This window comes from Siphateles boraxobius, unplaced genomic scaffold (assembly GCF_051911475.1).
Source record: "Siphateles boraxobius isolate OS27281-9 unplaced genomic scaffold, OSU_SipBor_1 77, whole genome shotgun sequence".
In the NCBI taxonomy this organism is placed as follows: domain Eukaryota; kingdom Metazoa; phylum Chordata; class Actinopteri; order Cypriniformes; family Leuciscidae; genus Siphateles; species Siphateles boraxobius.
In genome coordinates this window covers 3734309-3753712 of record NW_027509205.1, presented here as the reverse complement: position 1 = coordinate 3753712, position 19404 = coordinate 3734309, and the positions used below count along the sequence as shown (strand labels likewise).

The 19404-nt window shown below is 46.9% G+C and overlaps 5 non-coding genes and 2 pseudogenes across 5 annotated transcripts; all 7 read left to right on the top strand.

The window, feature by feature from the left end:
* Positions 1–1663: 1663 nt before the first annotated feature.
* Positions 1664–1849, top strand: LOC143727417 (U2 spliceosomal RNA). Its single transcript, XR_013199482.1, has one exon. It is a non-coding gene; the product is annotated as a U2 spliceosomal RNA (small nuclear RNA).
* A 434-nt stretch (positions 1850–2283) lies between these two features.
* LOC143726543 (U1 spliceosomal RNA) lies at positions 2284–2447 on the top strand. The gene has a single exon (XR_013198783.1). It is a non-coding gene; the product is annotated as a U1 spliceosomal RNA (small nuclear RNA).
* A 6604-nt stretch (positions 2448–9051) lies between these two features.
* LOC143727490 (U2 spliceosomal RNA) lies at positions 9052–9235 on the top strand. The gene has a single exon (XR_013199508.1). It is a non-coding gene; the product is annotated as a U2 spliceosomal RNA (small nuclear RNA).
* A 434-nt stretch (positions 9236–9669) lies between these two features.
* LOC143726541 (U1 spliceosomal RNA) lies at positions 9670–9833 on the top strand. Its single transcript, XR_013198781.1, has one exon. It is a non-coding gene; the product is annotated as a U1 spliceosomal RNA (small nuclear RNA).
* Positions 9834–17244: 7411 nt separating this feature from the next.
* Positions 17245–17419, top strand: LOC143727486 (U2 spliceosomal RNA; annotated as a pseudogene).
* Positions 17420–17853: 434 nt separating this feature from the next.
* On the top strand, positions 17854–18017 carry LOC143726905 (U1 spliceosomal RNA). The gene has a single exon (XR_013199128.1). It is a non-coding gene; the product is annotated as a U1 spliceosomal RNA (small nuclear RNA).
* A 1129-nt stretch (positions 18018–19146) lies between these two features.
* LOC143727523 (U2 spliceosomal RNA) lies at positions 19147–19277 on the top strand (annotated as a pseudogene).
* Positions 19278–19404: the final 127 nt, after the last annotated feature.

The window sequence follows — 19404 nt, the reverse complement described above, 5'->3', positions numbered from 1 at the left end:
AAAATTTGACAGAGACGGGGGAGGGAGTGGAAATTGGCATGATGTGATGGGAAAAGTGAGGAAAAAATTGGGGTTCTGGGGACTGAGACAGCTGACAGTTGAAGGGAAGGTTTTAATTCTAAAAGCGGTGATTTTACCACTGTTCTTATTGTTATGTTCTGTTTTTTTCCCCCCTAGATTCTTTCTTGTATCTCTGGACCGGTCCATGTTTTATTTCCTGTGGGGGTCCAAGTGGGAGAGGCTAAAAAGAGGAATTATGAAGAAAGCACCAAAAAATGGAGGAAAAGGCGTACCGGACCCTCACTTGTTTTTAGGAGCCAAATACACTGCACTACACCTAAAGTATGCCCTGACCCCATCCAGACAAGACAAAACAGCAGCCATGGCCCGGTTCTGGGTGGGGTCTTTTTTAAGATCCATCAATATTTTACCAACAGACTTGACAACACCACTTGCATTTGACCAACCCCCTGCATACACTCATATAAAAAAGTTTTTAAAGAATTTTAATTTGGAAAAAGAAAGAGTGACTGTTTTAACCAACCACCGCTCTATCCTCTCCCTTGTGCAGGAACGGGAACAAGTGTGTCCAGTGCGCGGGCTCACTCTAGGTGAAGCCCAAAAGGTTTGGCGAAATGTATCCCACTCAGCTCTTCATAACCGACACCGAGACCTGGCTTGGATGGCTGCCCATGAGATCCTCCCGGTCAGGGCCGTGATGCACTCCCGAGGCATGTCAGAGAATCCCATCTGCCCGCGGCCCGGGTGTGGCGCGCCCGAGACCGTGAGGCACGCCCTCTGGGAGTGCAGTTCTGTGAGGGACCTGTGGGCAACAGCTGGCCCCCAGCAATTCCCGTACCTGCCAGTAGGGGGGGTCCCAGACTACCCTATGGGGAGAGGAGGGGTGAGCCAAGATGAAACACCAGCCAGAACACCATCAAAGCTATGGCTCACCATCCTCTGTATCAAAGACGCCATTTGGACCTCCAGAAACCTACTGGTAGGGAAGCGCATGCAGGTGTCCCTCCACGCCACCATCCAGCTGGCTAAGTCAAGGCTGCAGGATTACACCGCATGTCGCCATTCGGATGTGGGGGTCAGAGCTTCACAGGAAAAGGTCCCCATAGCCACGAGCCCTGACTGCCCGTAGATGCCCCCCAACATCTTAGGTGGAGCAGCGGCGCCTCGGTTCAAGAGGATCTCCTCCGGGCCCAGAAGGGTCGGGTCCTTGGGACTGTTTCTGAAGAGCTGAGTGGAGGTTTAAAATGTTTATAAGGACATACCCACTCCTGTACAATGGAAGAAAGAGCTTTTAAACTCTGTTTTTTTTTTTTTAAAATTTTTTTTAAATTTTTTTTATTGTTTTATCTGTATATTTATTCTATTTATAACCTTTTTTATTCATACCTTACTTCATTTTTTATTTTTAACAGAATGCTTTTCTTTTACTTAAAAAAAGTATATGTACTGTATATGTATATATGTATACGTGTATGTATTTATATATATATGTGTGTGTATGTGTATGTATATATATATATATATATATATATATATGTACATGGGCAAATGGAACTGTTTTATCGCTTCAAAAACAAAAGAACAAAGAACAAAAAAGCATGTGAACATTCTGTAAAAATGATATGATGTATAAATGAATGAAATGGCACAATAAAAATATGTCAAAAGAAAAAAATCTGTTCTTATCAGTTTAATATCTGATACGTGCCCTACCCGGGCACCATATATTAAATTGATTTTTGGAACTGGGAGATGGAAGAGGGGCTTGCTCCGTCCACTCCACGCATCGACCCGGTATTGCAGTACTTCTGGGAACGGTGCACCCCCAAAAACTGTGTTCAATGAAAGAGATGTTTTAGTCTTGTGTGGCAGCAGGTGTTAATGGAAGTAACGTATATTGCTGTGTATGGGTGCTTTAAAGGTGTTGTAGGTGATCATATGCTATACAGGTAATGGTGGTGTGAGAGGGAAAAAAAAACAACAACTCTGTTCTTATCTCGTTTAACATCTGATTCGTCCACTATCCGGTGACCGCGTATGAAATTGATTTTTGGCTCATGGATCCGGAGCATGAAAACAACATCATCCACAACAACAACAGCAAAAGAGCCCGACTCTGCAGGTTTTTGATGTCTCTCTCTTATCTCTTGGAGTTTTTACGAATGAGCTGATGAGTTGAATCAGGTGTGTGTTTGATTGTCCGACCGTTGGTGAGGATTGCGGAGAGGGACACGGTGCCTCTGACGGGAGGCCTGGGAATTCATACTTACCTGGCAGGGGAGACACCATGATCAGGAAGGTGGTTCACCCAGGGCGAGGCTCGGCCATTGCACTCCGGTTGTGCTGACCCCTGCGAATTCCCCAAATGTGGGAATCTCGACTGCATAATTTATGGTAGTGGGGGACTGCGTTCGCGCTCTCCCCTGGACACACTGGTTAAAAGAGCAGATTGTTCGAGTTCCTCTTCTTCTGGTAGTTAACGACCTAGGAAGTCCAGGGAATTGAACTGCAGTGGTTGATCGAGAGATGTAAAACTCTCAACCTAGGACCAGTCTGCAAAGGTAGGGCTGTTTTTTAGTTTTTTTTTTCATCATTCTTCAAATAATCTCCATTATTCAACCAGCGCTTTTATTGGCAGCAGTGGTCCTAGAAGCAAAGTTGTTCCGAATGAGGAGTTCTATCATGTGGTATGAATACCTTGTGCATGTGTGAAAAATCACCTGACATACAGTCGCCTATGGCCGTATTCATGTTGTTGTTTTTACTGTTTACAGCGCCACCAAGTGGCCAGTCGCCACATCCCTTTTCACCTGAGCACAGGCTGAGCCCGTGCACAGGTGTACCGACTTGGGTGTAATTGTCTCATTCCGTTGGAGAGTTATGGCCATTTAAGTAAAGCCCGCCTCGCCCACTCCCAACGTTTTGGCGTCCCGTCGCCAACGTGAATCGAAATTCCGACTTTTTTCCCCATCGCTGTCGGCAATCAGACTCCAGGGAATCTTTCTGCACCGGTTTGGGTCAGATCGGGCGAAAGACCTAGGACTAGTGTGCAAAAGTAGCTTTTTCACAAAATCCCAAATACCCGAAAATCTCGCCAGCGCAACCATCGAATCCGAGGCCTGCGTCTTGTTCGGCCCGAGCCAAGGATTCCGGTGATGTAAGACACTTGGGTCTGCGACGGACGGTTCAGGAGTTACGAGGCATTTCGTACTTCTGATCGCTGCAGCGCCACCTTGGGGCCGATTGGGCCGAGCCTTGGTGATGTTGTAGACCGGGCGGGTACTACCATCCCTCAAGAGTTTCAAGTCTCTACGACGTACGCTTTGGTCTGCCCGCTCACTTTTAGGGCAGAATGTTTGTTGGTCCAAAATCCCAGGTTGCACTCCAAAGTGTCGTGTTGTGCGCTCTGCTGTGATCCATTTTCGGTGTCAACAGTCAAGCTGAGCTTGTATTGCTGTGAGCTGAGCTTGTTTGTTGGCGACCTTTAGACCCTCTCGCCACGGCCCAGGTGGGCGTGGCCTTTGACGGCTGCCCCGCCTCTGCGTCATTGTGTCATCGCTTCTCGGCCTTTTGGCTAAGATCAAGTGTCTGGTCCTAAGGTAGAGACAGCGATCGCCTCTTGTTGGACTTGGTCTCGTGTGTTGCTTGTCACACGGGACACACACCCTTCAGGAGGTACATTGACAAGCGGCTTTTAATTGACGACTCGTTCTACGAGGAATCTTCTGGTTTTAAGGTAAGCAGGTTTTAATTTATTTATTGTATATTTATTGTTGGGTTTTAGCCGCAGCAGGCTAGTGGTGCCTCCAACATGTCGGCTGCTCGTGCCGGCATGAGGAGGCACCACAGCGTGCGTTTTAAATTTAAACCAAAAGAGGATGGCACTCTCCGGGTCATGTCCAGGCTGGACTTTTCTAGGAAGTGCATCCAACAGTTACTCGGTTTTAAGGTTGTGGACATAAACTGCCTGTTGACTCTGCCCCTGAATCATGGCTTTGATGTAAGTTTTGCTTCTGCTTCCTTGCTAAGTACTTTTTGGACTCGATTTGAAATGTGTAAAGCCAATTTCTCCATGTTCACTGTGGAAAAACTGACTGATAATTCACTGAAAGTTGTGATTGTCAGGATGTTTAATGAAACAGTTAGTGGAGAAGATATTTCTGTATGGTTGGCAAGATATTGCTCTATTCGTGGACAACCAGTCAAGGTTTTAGATGAAGACGGTATCTGGAGCTGTGCGTGGAGAGTGCCCATTAAACAATGGGCAGATCCCAACAGCTACCATGGCCTGAGTCAAATACCTTCTATGATTGTGTTGGGAGAGAATAGAGGCTACATCCATTACCAAGGGATGCCCAAGCTATGCCGCAAGTGTGGCAAACTTGGACATCTCGCCGAGGCATGCCAAGAAGTAGTGTGTAGGAAGTGCAGAGAAATTGGGCACATTTTTGAAGAGTGCCAAAATGGCAGAAAGTGCAACCTCTGTGGAGAATCATCCCATCTCTACAGAGACTGCCCTAAAAGTTTTGCCAACAAGTTAAAAAGCAACAAAATGGCCGCCCCACCCAAAGAACAAACAATTGAGGAGGCGGGCCCCGAGGTTTCGGCGGGAAATTCAAACCCCCAGCCAGCCTCAGGGATTGGACAGGAAGGAGGAAGTGGGGCGGCCACAGGGGCGGAGTCAATTCTGGCAGTTGGTGAGGGGGAGGAAGCCAATCCTCAAAATGAAATTGAAAAAGAAGACAGTATGGAGGATGAAGAGGAGGAAATGGCTTCCTCCCTAGTAACCGTGTCTGAGGTTAGTGTGTCCACGAGTGGGAGTGAAACAGATGTTTCGCTCCCCAATGCTCAAGTGCAGAAAAGAACTGCGAGATCTCCTCTGGTTCAAACAGAGGAGAAAAAGCTGCGGGTAGCGCATCGGCTAGATAGTTCCCCCATGGAAGATCTAGACCGTATGTGGCCCGCAGAATCTCCTAATGAAGTCTCTTTTCTGCATTTCAAGCTAAGAACATCATCGCCAAAGGATTCGCAAGAGGCCTTCTCTGCGAGCCCTGAGGCGTCAAGCACTTGCCCCCCTGATCCCAGCTCATCTGGGGAAAAGGGAAGGCAAGTGCAACAAGAAATAACATGATTTTAATTATACCTCTGTAGTCCCTTGGTTGCTTTTAAATGTCTCACACCCTTTTAACCATACTGCTCATGGCTCTCACTATCTCCACAATCAATGTGAGAAGTGTGAAGAGCAATATACGAGCACAGAGTGTGTTATCCTTTTTAAAATCTTTTAAGTCAGATGTGTTTTTATTGCAAGAATGTGGTCTGCCTTTTTTAACAAATTACAGGAAGTGGGAGGAGATTTGGACCCCAGGACTTTCCATCTGGAGTGGGTCCAATTTTAACAAAAATGACGGTGTTGCTATTTTAGTAAAAAATCCCCATGTTTTGGTGAAGGGCAGCACTGTGGTGAGGGATGGGCGGGCAATTTTAGCTAATCTGACTTTTTTAGGTAAGGATTTTAACATTTTAAATGTGTATGGTTTTACAGGTAAAAACAACAGGTATGAGCTTTTAGAAGACCTGCAGCCCCACATGCTCGGGAGGGCTCCCCTAGTGGTAGCAGGGGATTTTAATTGTGTTTTATCAAGACAGGATAGAAAGAGGGTAGGAGAGGATTTTAAGGTCGACAAGACATCGGTTTTATTACAAAATATAGTCAAAGATTTTAAGTTAGTTGACTGCTTTAAAACAATGCATCAAAGAGAGGAGGGCTTCACCTGGTTCAGTGGTGATGGCGCCAGAGCCTCTCGAATTGACTATGTTTTTACAAGGGACTGCCCGCCGACCGATGCTACATTGAGCCCCCTCTTCTTTTCTGATCACATGATGCTCTCCTGCACCCTTTCACTACCCACGGGTGTGACCGTAGGGGGAGGGCTGTGGAAGCTGAACTGCTCCCTATTAGAGGATGAGGAAGTGATTAGTGAATATAGGGAGCAGTTCAGCCAATGGCAGACCCTCCAAGACTTTTTCGACTCACGTGCACAGTGGTGGGAGATGGTGAAACAAAGGACAGGACGGTTTTTTAAACAAATTGGAAAAGAAAAAAAGAATAAAGAAAAAAGACGCATGATGGGGCTGCAAAAAAGACTGCAGAGATATTTTAACCTTTTAAACAGTGGATTGGATTTTACAGAAGAAATTAAAGAAGTAAAGAAAGAAATGTCAGATTTGTCCGAAACAAAGACTAAAGGTGTCATTTTAAGATGTAAGGAGAGAGAAATAGAAGAAGGGGAAAAGTGTACTAGATATTTTTTTAAAAAGACAATAACACGGGGAGGGTCAATTAATACTTTAAAAACTTTTACAGGTGGGGAGGTAAATACAACAGATCTGATTTTAGGGGAAATTGAAAGTTTTTACAATAATTTATACAGCACTAAAGAGGTACACAATGGCATCTTAGAGGAAGTTTTAGGGTTTTTAGACAAAAAGGTAAAGAGTCCAGATGTGCTTTTATCCCAAGATTTTACTCTTTTAGAAATGCACAAAGCGCTAAAAGGTTTTAAAAAGGGGAAGTCCCCAGGCTTGGATGGACTCCCCTTTGAGTTTTATCTGACTTTCTGGGACATTTTAGCACACGACTTATTGACAGTTTTTAAAGAACTTGAGACTCTTGACAGACTTCCAGACAGCTTTAGAGTAGGGATAGTTACATTACTATACAAAAAAGGGGACAAGACTGACCTGAGAAACTGGCGACCAATCACTCTTTTAAATTATGATTGTAAACTTTTTAGTAAGATTTTAGCTACACGTATGTCGACTGTTTTAGAGGACGTAATCCACCTGGATCAAGCATGCGCTGTGCCCGGCAGGAAGATCACGGACAGCCTGGTACTGATCAGAGACGCCATCTGTTTTGCGAGAGACAGAAACATTCGGCTAGTAGTCCTAAATTTAGATTTCGAAAAAGCCTTTGATCGCGTCTCGCACCAGTACCTGTTCCAGGTACTGGAAAAAATGGGGTTTCCTGGGAGGTTTATAGCCTGGGTGGGACTGCTGTACAACGATCTGTCTAGCAGAATTTTGGTTAACGGGCATTTATCCAAAGCTGTAAAACTCTACAGCGGCGTCCGTCAGGGGTGTCCTTTATCTCCCCTTCTGTATGTGGCTTGTATTGAGCCACTGGCACAAATCTTGAGAAGGGATAAATGGATTAAAGGACTAGACATCCCAGGGACTGGTGGACTGACGGCGACCTGTGTTTTATATATGGATGACGTGACCCTTTTAGCGACTGACCTTTTATCAGTACGAAGAGCAATGGACTTGACTGACTGGTACGGTCGGGCCTCGGGCGCCAAGCTCAATAGGAGTAAGTCCGAGGCCCAGCTCTTCGGGCCGTGGGGGAACGTGGACACAGTTGGACTAGATTTGGATTTTAAAGACAATGATTTGAAAATTTTAGGTGTAAAATTTGACAGAGAGGGTGGAGGACAAGGAAACTGGACTGACATGTTAGGGAAAGTCAGGCAAAGACTGGGCTTTTGGGGACTGAGACAATTGACGTTTGAAGGCAAGATTTTAATTTTTAAAGCTGTGATTTTACCACTGATTTTACTTGTCTGTTCTGTTTTTAGTCCCCCAAGACGATTCCTGGCCAACCTGGAGAGGGCGGTATTTTATTTCCTGTGGGGGTCCAAGTGGGAACGACTAAAGAGGGAGGTCGTCAAAAAGAAAAAAGAGAATGGCGGGAAAGGCCTCCCAGACCCCCACCTGTTTTTAGGCAGCCGCTTTGCCGCCCTCCACATCCAGTACGCACTGACCCCATCCAGAGAACACAAGACAGCAGCCATGACCCGATTCTGGATGGGGTCATACCTAAGAACTTTGAAAATTTTACCCATTGATCTTAAAAGTCCTGTGTCTTTTAATTTGTCAAAAGAGCATAGTTTTATTAAGAAATTTTTAAAGAAATATCTTTTAGAGACAAATGATGCCACCATTTTAACTAACCATAAGTCTCTTATCTCTCTTGTGCAGGATCGAGAATCGGTGAGCCCGGTTCCAGGCCTCACACTAGGTGAGGCCAAAGATGTTTGGAGGAACGCAGCCCACCCAGCTCTCCAGAACAGGCTTAAAGACTTGTCGTGGATGGTGGCTCATGAGATCCTCCCGGTCAGGGCGGTTATGCACTCCAGAGGCATGGCCAAAAACTCCACCTGCCCACGGTCCGGATGTGGTTCCCCGGAGACCGTTCGACATCTGCTCTGGGAGTGCGGCGAAGCGCGGGACCTGTGGGCCAAGACCGGCCCCCTGTTTTTCCCGTGCCTGCCAGCGGGTGGGGCCCAGGTGGACTACAAGCTCGCCATCCTGGGGGTGGGTCAGGGCTTGAAGGAGCTGACACAACCAAAATTTTCCTCGCTCTGGCTCACCCTAAACGTGATCAAGGATGCCATCTGGGTCACCAGAAATCTGCTGGTGGGGAAACGCGTGACGGTCCCCCTCCACGCGTGCGAGCAGAAAATAAGATCAACGCTGCAGGGTGGGCCGCACGTCGTTATTCGGATGGGGGGGCCGGGGTCACACGTAGAAGGTCCCGGCCGCCACCGACCCTGGCCGCCCGTAGATGCACCCTCACCACACCGGCTACGGGAACAGCGGGCCAGCGGGCCGGAGGAGAGGGGATCTCCGCTGGGCACCAGAAGCGGGGAGTCTGGGGCCTGTTCTGGAGACCTGGAGTGAATGGACAATCTTGATAGGGACTCACCCTCGATCCTGTACAAGAGATGTTTTATTTGGCATATTTTATTGCTTTATTGTTTTATATTTGCATTCCTATTTTATTTTAATCCATTTTACCTTTACTTTAAAACAACACACAACATACATGGACTTTTACACAACACATCAACATAACTGATTTTTAACTGTAACTTATGTCCTTTTTGTTGTTTTAAGATATGTGCTAAAATGTGATTTTATAAGGAAAAAATGGATATTGAAAGAATGGAATGAAACAATGTGACAATAAACTTTTTTCGAAAGAAAAAATCTGTTCTTATCAGTTTAATATCTGATACGTGCCCTACCCGGGCACCATATATTAAATTGATTTTTGGAACTGGGAAATGGGAGATGGAAGAGGGGCTTGCTCCGTCCACTCCACGCATCGACCCGGTATTGCAGTACTTCTGGGCACGGTGCACCCCCAAAAACTGTGTTCAATGAAAGAGATGTTTTAGTCTTGTGTGGCAGCAGGTGTTAATGGAAGTAACGTATATTGCTGTGTATGGGTGCTTTAAAGGTGTTGTAGGTGATCATATGCTATACAGGTAATGGTGGTGTGAGAGGGAAAAAAAAACAACAACTCTGTTCTTATCTCGTTTAACATCTGATTCGTCCACTATCCGGTGACCGCGTATGAAATTGATTTTTGGCTCATGGATCCGGAGCATGAAAACAACATCATCCACAACAACAACAGCAAAAGAGCCCGACTCTGCAGGTTTTTGATGTCTCTCTCTTATCTCTTGGAGTTTTTACGAATGAGCTGATGAGTTGAATCAGGTGTGTGTTTGATTGTCCGACCGTTGGTGAGGATTGCGGAGAGGGACACGGTACCTCTGACGGGAGGCCTGGGAATTCATACTTACCTGGCAGGGGAGACACCATGATCAGGAAGGTGGTTCACCCAGGGCGAGGCTCGGCCATTGCACTCCGGTTGTGCTGACCCCTGCGAATTCCCCAAATGTGGGAATCTCGACTGCATAATTTATGGTAGTGGGGGACTGCGTTCGCGCTCTCCCCTGGACACACTGGTTAAAAGAGCAGATTGTTCGAGTTCCTCTTCTTCTGGTAGTTAACGACCTAGGAAGTCCAGAGAATTGAACTGCAGTGGTTGATCGAGAGATGTAAAACTCTCAACCTAGGACCAGTCTGCAAAAGTAGGGCTGTTTTTTAGTTTTTTTTTTCATCATTCTTCAAATAATCTCCATTATTCAACCAGCACTTTGATTGGCAGCAGTGGTCCTAGAAGCAAAGTTGTTCCGAATGAGGAGTTCTATCATGTGGTATGAATACCTTGTGCATGTGTGAAAAATCACCTGACATACAGTCGCCTATGGCCGTATTCATGTTGTTGTTTTTACTGTTTACAGCGCCACCAAGTGGCCAGTCGCCACATCCCTTTTCACCTGAGCACAGGCTGAGCCCGTGCACAGGTGTACCGACTTGGGTGTAATTGTCTCATTCCGTTGGAGAGTTATGGCCATTTAAGTAAAGCCCGCCTCGCCCACTCCCAACGTTTTGGCGTCCCGTCGCCAACGTGAATCGAAATTCCGACTTTTTTCCCCATCGCTGTCGGCAATCAGACTCCAGGGAATCTTTCTGCACCGGTTTGGGTCAGATCGGGCGAAAGACCTAGGACTAGTGTGCAAAAGTAGCTTTTTCACAAAATCCCAAATACCCGAAAATCTCGCCAGCGCAACCATCGAATCCGAGGCCTGCGTCTTGTTCGGCCCGAGCCAAGGATTCCGGTGATGTAAGACACTTGGGTCTGCGACGGACGGTTCAGGAGTTACGAGGCATTTCGTACTTCTGATCGCTGCAGCGCCACCTTGGGGCCGATTGGGCCGAGCCTTGGTGATGTTGTAGACCGGGCGGGTACTACCATCCCTCAAGAGTTTCAAGTCTCTACGACGTACGCTTTGGTCTGCACGCTCACTTTTAGGGCAGAATGTTTGTTGGTCCAAAATCCCAGGTTGCACTCCAAAGTGTCGTGTTGTGCGCTCTGCTGTGATCCATTTCCGGTGTCAACAGTCAAGCTGAGCTTGTATTGCTGTGAGCTGAGCTTGTTTGTTGGCGACCTTTAGACCCTCTCGCCACGGCCCAGGTGGGCGTGGCCTTTGACGGCTCCCCCGCCTCTGCGTCATTGTGTCATCGCTTCTCGGCCTTTTGGCTAAGATCAAGTGTCTGGTCCTAAGGTAGAGACAGCGATCGCCTCTTGTTGGACTTGGTCTCGTGTGTTGCTTGTCACACGGGACACACACCCTTCAGGAGGTACATTGACAAGCGGCTTTTAATTGACGACTCGTTCTACGAGGAATCTTCTGGTTTTAAGGTAAGCAGGTTTTAATTTATTTATTGTATATTTATTGTTGGGTTTTAGCCGCAGCAGGCTAGTGGTGCCTCCAACATGTCGGCTGCTCGTGCCGGCATGAGGAGGCACCACAGCGTGCGTTTTAAATTTAAACCAAAAGAGGATGGCACTCTCCGGGTCATGTCCAGGCTGGACTTTTCTAGGAAGTGCATCCAACAGTTACTCGGTTTTAAGGTTGTGGACATAAACTGCCTGTTGACTCTGCCCCTGAATCATGGCTTTGATGTAAGTTTTGCTTCTGCTTCCTTGCTAAGTACTTTTTGGACTCGATTTGAAATGTGTAAAGCCAATTTCTCCATGTTCACTGTGGAAAAACTGACTGATAATTCACTGAAAGTTGTGATTGTCAGGATGTTTAATGAAACAGTTAGTGGAGAAGATATTTCTGTATGGTTGGCAAGATATTGCTCTATTCGTGGACAACCAGTCAAGGTTTTAGATGAAGACGGTATCTGGAGCTGTGCGTGGAGAGTGCCCATTAAACAATGGGCAGATCCCAACAGCTACCATGGCCTGAGTCAAATACCTTCTATGATTGTGTTGGGAGAGAATAGAGGCTACATCCATTACCAAGGGATGCCCAAGCTATGCCGCAAGTGTGGCAAACTTGGACATCTCGCCGAGGCATGCCAAGAAGTAGTGTGTAGGAAGTGCAGAGAAATTGGGCACATTTTTGAAGAGTGCCAAAATGGCAGAAAGTGCAACCTCTGTGGAGAATCATCCCATCTCTACAGAGACTGCCCTAAAAGTTTTGCCAACAAGTTAAAAAGCAACAAAATGGCCGCCCCACCCAAAGAACAAACAATTGAGGAGGCGGGCCCCGAGGTTTCGGCGGGAAATTCAAACCCCCAGCCAGCCTCAGGGATTGGACAGGAAGGAGGAAGTGGGGCGGCCACAGGGGCGGAGTCAATTCTGGCAGTTGGTGAGGGGGAGGAAGCCAATCCTCAAAATGAAATTGAAAAAGAAGACAGTATGGAGGATGAAGAGGAGGAAATGGCTTCCTCCCTAGTAACCGTGTCTGAGGTTAGTGTGTCCACGAGTGGGAGTGAAACAGATGTTTCGCTCCCCAATGCTCAAGTGCAGAAAAGAACTGCGAGATCTCCTCTGGTTCAAACAGAGGAGAAAAAGCTGCGGGTAGCGCATCGGCTAGATAGTTCCCCCATGGAAGATCTAGACCGTATGTGGCCCGCAGAATCTCCTAATGAAGTCTCTTTTCTGCATTTCAAGCTAAGAACATCATCGCCAAAGGATTCGCAAGAGGCCTTCTCTGCGAGCCCTGAGGCGTCAAGCACTTGCCCCCCTGATCCCAGCTCATCTGGGGAAAAGGGAAGGCAAGTGCAACAAGAAATAACATGATTTTAATTATACCTCTGTAGTCCCTTGGTTGCTTTTAAATGTCTCACACCCTTTTAACCATACTGCTCATGGCTCTCACTATCTCCACAATCAATGTGAGAAGTGTGAAGAGCAATATACGAGCACAGAGTGTGTTATCCTTTTTAAAATCTTTTAAGTCAGATGTGTTTTTATTGCAAGAATGTGGTCTGCCTTTTTTAACAAATTACAGGAAGTGGGAGGAGATTTGGACCCCAGGACTTTCCATCTGGAGTGGGTCCAATTTTAACAAAAATGACGGTGTTGCTATTTTAGTAAAAAATCCCCATGTTTTGGTGAAGGGCAGCACTGTGGTGAGGGATGGGCGGGCAATTTTAGCTAATCTGACTTTTTTAGGTAAGGATTTTAACATTTTAAATGTGTATGGTTTTACAGGTAAAAACAACAGGTATGAGCTTTTAGAAGACCTGCAGCCCCACATGCTCGGGAGGGCTCCCCTAGTGGTAGCAGGGGATTTTAATTGTGTTTTATCAAGACAGGATAGAAAGAGGGTAGGAGAGGATTTTAAGGTCGACAAGACATCGGTTTTATTACAAAATATAGTCAAAGATTTTAAGTTAGTTGACTGCTTTAAAACAATGCATCAAAGAGAGGAGGGCTTCACCTGGTTCAGTGGTGATGGCGCCAGAGCCTCTCGAATTGACTATGTTTTTACAAGGGACTGCCCGCCGACCGATGCTACATTGAGCCCCCTCTTCTTTTCTGATCACATGATGCTCTCCTGCACCCTTTCACTACCCACGGGTGTGACCGTAGGGGGAGGGCTGTGGAAGCTGAACTGCTCCCTATTAGAGGATGAGGAAGTGATTAGTGAATATAGGGAGCAGTTCAGCCAATGGCAGACCCTCCAAGACTTTTTCGACTCACGTGCACAGTGGTGGGAGATGGTGAAACAAAGGACAGGACGGTTTTTTAAACAAATTGGAAAAGAAAAAAAGAATAAAGAAAAAAGACGCATGATGGGGCTGCAAAAAAGACTGCAGAGATATTTTAACCTTTTAAACAGTGGATTGGATTTTACAGAAGAAATTAAAGAAGTAAAGAAAGAAATGTCAGATTTGTCCGAAACAAAGACTAAAGGTGTCATTTTAAGATGTAAGGAGAGAGAAATAGAAGAAGGGGAAAAGTGTACTAGATATTTTTTTAAAAAGACAATAACACGGGGAGGGTCAATTAATACTTTAAAAACTTTTACAGGTGGGGAGGTAAATACAACAGATCTGATTTTAGGGGAAATTGAAAGTTTTTACAATAATTTATACAGCACTAAAGAGGTACACAATGGCATCTTAGAGGAAGTTTTAGGGTTTTTAGACAAAAAGGTAAAGAGTCCAGATGTGCTTTTATCCCAAGATTTTACTCTTTTAGAAATGCACAAAGCGCTAAAAGGTTTTAAAAAGGGGAAGTCCCCAGGCTTGGATGGACTCCCCTTTGAGTTTTATCTGACTTTCTGGGACATTTTAGCACACGACTTATTGACAGTTTTTAAAGAACTTGAGACTCTTGACAGACTTCCAGACAGCTTTAGAGTAGGGATAGTTACATTACTATACAAAAAAGGGGACAAGACTGACCTGAGAAACTGGCGACCAATCACTCTTTTAAATTATGATTGTAAACTTTTTAGTAAGATTTTAGCTACACGTATGTCGACTGTTTTAGAGGACGTAATCCACCTGGATCAAGCATGCGCTGTGCCCGGCAGGAAGATCACGGACAGCCTGGTACTGATCAGAGACGCCATCTGTTTTGCGAGAGACAGAAACATTCGGCTAGTAGTCCTAAATTTAGATTTCGAAAAAGCCTTTGATCGCGTCTCGCACCAGTACCTGTTCCAGGTACTGGAAAAAATGGGGTTTCCTGGGAGGTTTATAGCCTGGGTGGGACTGCTGTACAACGATCTGTCTAGCAGAATTTTGGTTAACGGGCATTTATCCAAAGCTGTAAAACTCTACAGCGGCGTCCGTCAGGGGTGTCCTTTATCTCCCCTTCTGTATGTGGCTTGTATTGAGCCACTGGCACAAATCTTGAGAAGGGATAAATGGATTAAAGGACTAGACATCCCAGGGACTGGTGGACTGACGGCGACCTGTGTTTTATATATGGATGACGTGACCCTTTTAGCGACTGACCTTTTATCAGTACGAAGAGCAATGGACTTGACTGACTGGTACGGTCGGGCCTCGGGCGCCAAGCTCAATAGGAGTAAGTCCGAGGCCCAGCTCTTCGGGCCGTGGGGGAACGTGGACACAGTTGGACTAGATTTGGATTTTAAAGACAATGATTTGAAAATTTTAGGTGTAAAATTTGACAGAGAGGGTGGAGGACAAGGAAACTGGACTGACATGTTAGGGAAAGTCAGGCAAAGACTGGGCTTTTGGGGACTGAGACAATTGACGTTTGAAGGCAAGATTTTAATTTTTAAAGCTGTGATTTTACCACTGATTTTACTTGTCTGTTCTGTTTTTAGTCCCCCAAGACGATTCCTGGCCAACCTGGAGAGGGCGGTATTTTATTTCCTGTGGGGGTCCAAGTGGGAACGACTAAAGAGGGAGGTCGTCAAAAAGAAAAAAGAGAATGGCGGGAAAGGCCTCCCAGACCCCCACCTGTTTTTAGGCAGCCGCTTTGCCGCCCTCCACATCCAGTACGCACTGACCCCATCCAGAGAACACAAGACAGCAGCCATGACCCGATTCTGGATGGGGTCATACCTAAGAACTTTGAAAATTTTACCCATTGATCTTAAAAGTCCTGTGTCTTTTAATTTGTCAAAAGAGCATAGTTTTATTAAGAAATTTTTAAAGAAATATCTTTTAGAGACAAATGATGCCACCATTTTAACTAACCATAAGTCTCTTATCTCTCTTGTGCAGGATCGAGAATCGGTGAGCCCGGTTCCAGGCCTCACACTAGGTGAGGCCAAAGATGTTTGGAGGAACGCAGCCCACCCAGCTCTCCAGAACAGGCTTAAAGACTTGTCGTGGATGGTGGCTCATGAGATCCTCCCGGTCAGGGCGGTTATGCACTCCAGAGGCATGGCCAAAAACTCCACCTGCCCACGGTCCGGATGTGGTTCCCCGGAGACCGTTCGACATCTGCTCTGGGAGTGCGGCGAAGCGCGGGACCTGTGGGCCAAGACCGGCCCCCTGTTTTTCCCGTGCCTGCCAGCGGGTGGGGCCCAGGTGGACTACAAGCTCGCCATCCTGGGGGTGGGTCAGGGCTTGAAGGAGCTGACACAACCAAAATTTTCCTCGCTCTGGCTCACCCTAAACGTGATCAAGGATGCCATCTGGGTCACCAGAAATCTGCTGGTGGGGAAACGCGTGACGGTCCCCCTCCACGCGTGCGAGCAGAAAATAAGATCAACGCTGCAGGGTGGGCCGCACGTCGTTATTCGGATGGGGGGGCCGGGGTCACACGTAGAAGGTCCCGGCCGCCACCGACCCTGGCCGCCCGTAGATGCACCCTCACCACACCGGCTACGGGAACAGCGGGCCAGCGGGCCGGAGGAGAGGGGATCTCCGCTGGGCACCAGAAGCGGGGAGTCTGGGGCCTGTTCTGGAGACCTGGAGTGAATGGACAATTTTGATAGGGACTCACCCTCGATCCTGTACAAGAGATGTTTTATTTGGCATATTTTATTGTTTTATTGTTTTATATTTGCATTCCTATTTTATTTTAATCCATTTTACCTTTACTTTAAAACAACACACAACATACATGGACTTTTACACAACACATCAACATAACTGATTTTTAACTGTAACTTATGTCCTTTTTGTTGTTTTAAGATATGTGCAAAAATGTGATTTTATAAGGAAAAAATGGATATTGAAAGAATGGAATGAAACAATGTGACAATAAACTTTTTTCGAAAGAAAAAATCTGTTCTTATCAGTTGCGCGGGACCTGTGGACCAGGACCAGCCCCCTGGTTTTCCCGTGCCTGCCAGCGGGTGGGGTCCGGATGGAATACAAGCTCGCCATCCTGGGGGTGGGTCAGGGCTTGAAGGACATGACATCGAAACAATTTACCTCGCTCTGGCTCACCCTCAACCATATCAAGGATGCCATCTGGACCAACAGAAACCTGCTGGTGGGGAAACGCGTTACGGTGCCCCTCCACGCGTGCGAGCAACTTGTAAGATCAACGCTGCAGGAGGCGCCGGACGTCGTTATTCGGATGGGGGGGCTGCGGTCGCACGAAAGAGGTCCCGGCCACCGCCGTACCTGGCCGCCCGTAGATGCACCCTCACCAACGCCGGCTACGGGAACAGCGGGCCAGCGGGCCGGAGGGAGGGGACCTCCGCTGGGCACTGGAAGCGCTGGGCCGGTTGCCTGTTCCGGAGAGAGGAGTGAAGGGAAATCTTGATAAGGACTCACCCCGGTCCTGCACAAAAGATGACTTCCCTTTTTAGCATTTTATATTTATTTTATGATTGATTTTTATCTTCTAAAGATGGTTTTTGAAACATTCTAACAACAACAGCACCAACAAGACTCTTGAAAACACACATGGACTTTACAAACAAAACACAAGCACAAAGACTTTTAACAAACATGCATACATACATAGACAAATTTTGTTTTCTTAAATGATTCCACCGTGGTTTTTAATTAAAAAATGTAATGTCTTTGTAAGTTGTATGATGTGAAAACTGTGACAATAAAACTTTTCGAAAGAAAAAAATCTGTTCTTATCAGTTTAATATCTGATACGTGCCCTACCCTGGCACCATATATTAAATTGATTTTTGGAACTGGGAGATGGAACAGGGGCTTGCTCCGTCCACTCCAGGCATCGACCCGGTATTGTAGTACTTCTGGGCACGGTGCACCCTCAAAAACTGTGTTCAATGAAAGAGATGTTTTAGTCTTGTGTGGCAGCAGGTGTTAATGGAAGTAACGTATATTGCTGTGTATGGGTGCTTTAAAGGTGTTGTAGGTGATCATATGCTATACAGGTAATGGTGGTGTGAGAGGGAAAAAAAAACAACAACTCTGTTCTTATCTCGTTTAACATCTGATTCGTCCACTATCCGGTGACCGCGTATGAAATTGATTTTTGGCTCATGGATCCGGAGCATGAAAACAACATCATCCACAACAACAACAGCAAAAGAGCCCGACTCTGCAGGTTTTTGATGTCTCTCTCTTATCTCTTGGAGTTTTTACGAATGAGCTGATGAGTTGAATCAGGTGTGTGTTTGATTGTCCGACCGTTGGTGAGGATTGCGGAGAGGGACAGGGTGCCTCTGACGGGAGGCCTGGGAATTCATACTTACCTGGCAGGGGAGACACCATGATCAGGAAGGTGGTTCACCCAGGGCGAGGCTCGGCCATTGCACTCCGGTTGTGCTGACCCCTGCGAATTCCCCAAATGTGGGAATCTCGACTGCATAATTTATGGTAGTGGGGGACTGTGTTCGCGCTCTCCCCTGGACACACTGGTTAAAAGAGCAGATTGTTCGAGTTCCTCTTCTTCTGGTAGTTAACGACCTAGGAAGTCCAGAGAATTGAACTGCAGTGGTTGATCGAGAGATGTAAAACTCTCAACCTAGGACCAGTCTGCAAAAGTAGGGCTGTTTTTTAGTTTTTTTTTTTCATCATTCTTCAAATAATCTCCATTATTCAACCAGCGCTTTGATTGGCAGCAGTGGTCCTAGAAGCAAAGTTGTTCCGAAGGAGGAGTTCTATCATGTGGTATGAATACCTTGTGCATGTGTGAAAAATCACCTGACATACAGTCGCCTATGGCCGTATTCATGTTGTTGTTTTTACTGTTTACAGCGCCACCAAGTGGCCAGTCGCCACATCCCTTTTCACCTGAGCACAGGCTGAGCCCGTGCACAGGTGTACCGACTTGGGTGTAATTGTCTCATTCCGTTGGAGAGTTATGGCCATTTAAGTAAAGCCCGCCTCGCCCACTCCCAACGTTTTGGCGTCCCGTCGCCAACGTGAATCGAAATTCCGACTTTTTTCCCCATCGCTGTCGGCAATCAGACTCCAGGGAATCTTTCTGCACCGGTTTGGGTCAGATCGGGCGAAAGACCTAGGACTAGTGTGCAAAAGTAGCTTTTTCACAAAATCCCAAATACCCGAAAATCTCGCCAGCGCAACCATCGAATCCGAGGCCTGCGTCTTGTTCGGCCCGAGCCAAGGATTCCGGTGATGTAAGACACTTGGGTCTGCGACGGACGGTTCAGGAGTTACGAGGCATTTCGTACTTCTGATCGCTGCAGCGCCACCTTGGGGCCGATTGGGCCGAGCCTTGGTGATGTTGTAGACCGGGCGGGTACTACCATCCCTCAAGAGTTTCAAGTCTCTACGACGTACGCTTTGGTCTGCACGCTCACTTTTAGGGCAGAATGTTTGTTGGTCCAAAATCCCAGGTTGCACTCCAAAGTGTCGTGTTGTGCGCTCTGCTGTGATCCATTTCCGGTGTCAACAGTCAAGCTGAGCTTGTATTGCTGTGAGCTGAGCTTGTTTGTTGGCGACCTTTAGACCCTCTCGCCACGGCCCAGGTGGGCGTGGCCTTTGACGGCTCCCCCGCCTCTGCGTCATTGTGTCATCGCTTCTCGGCCCTTTGGCTAAGATCAAGTGTAGTATCTGTTCTTATCAGTTGCGCGGGACCTGTGGACCAGGACCAGCCCCCTGGTTTTCCCGTGCCTGCCAGCGGGTGGGGTCCGGATGGAATACAAGCTCGCCATCCTGGGGGTGGGTCAGGGCTTGAAGGACATGACATCGAAACAATTTACCTCGCTCTGGCTCACCCTCAACCATATCAAGGATGCCATCTGGACCAACAGAAACCTGCTGGTGGGGAAA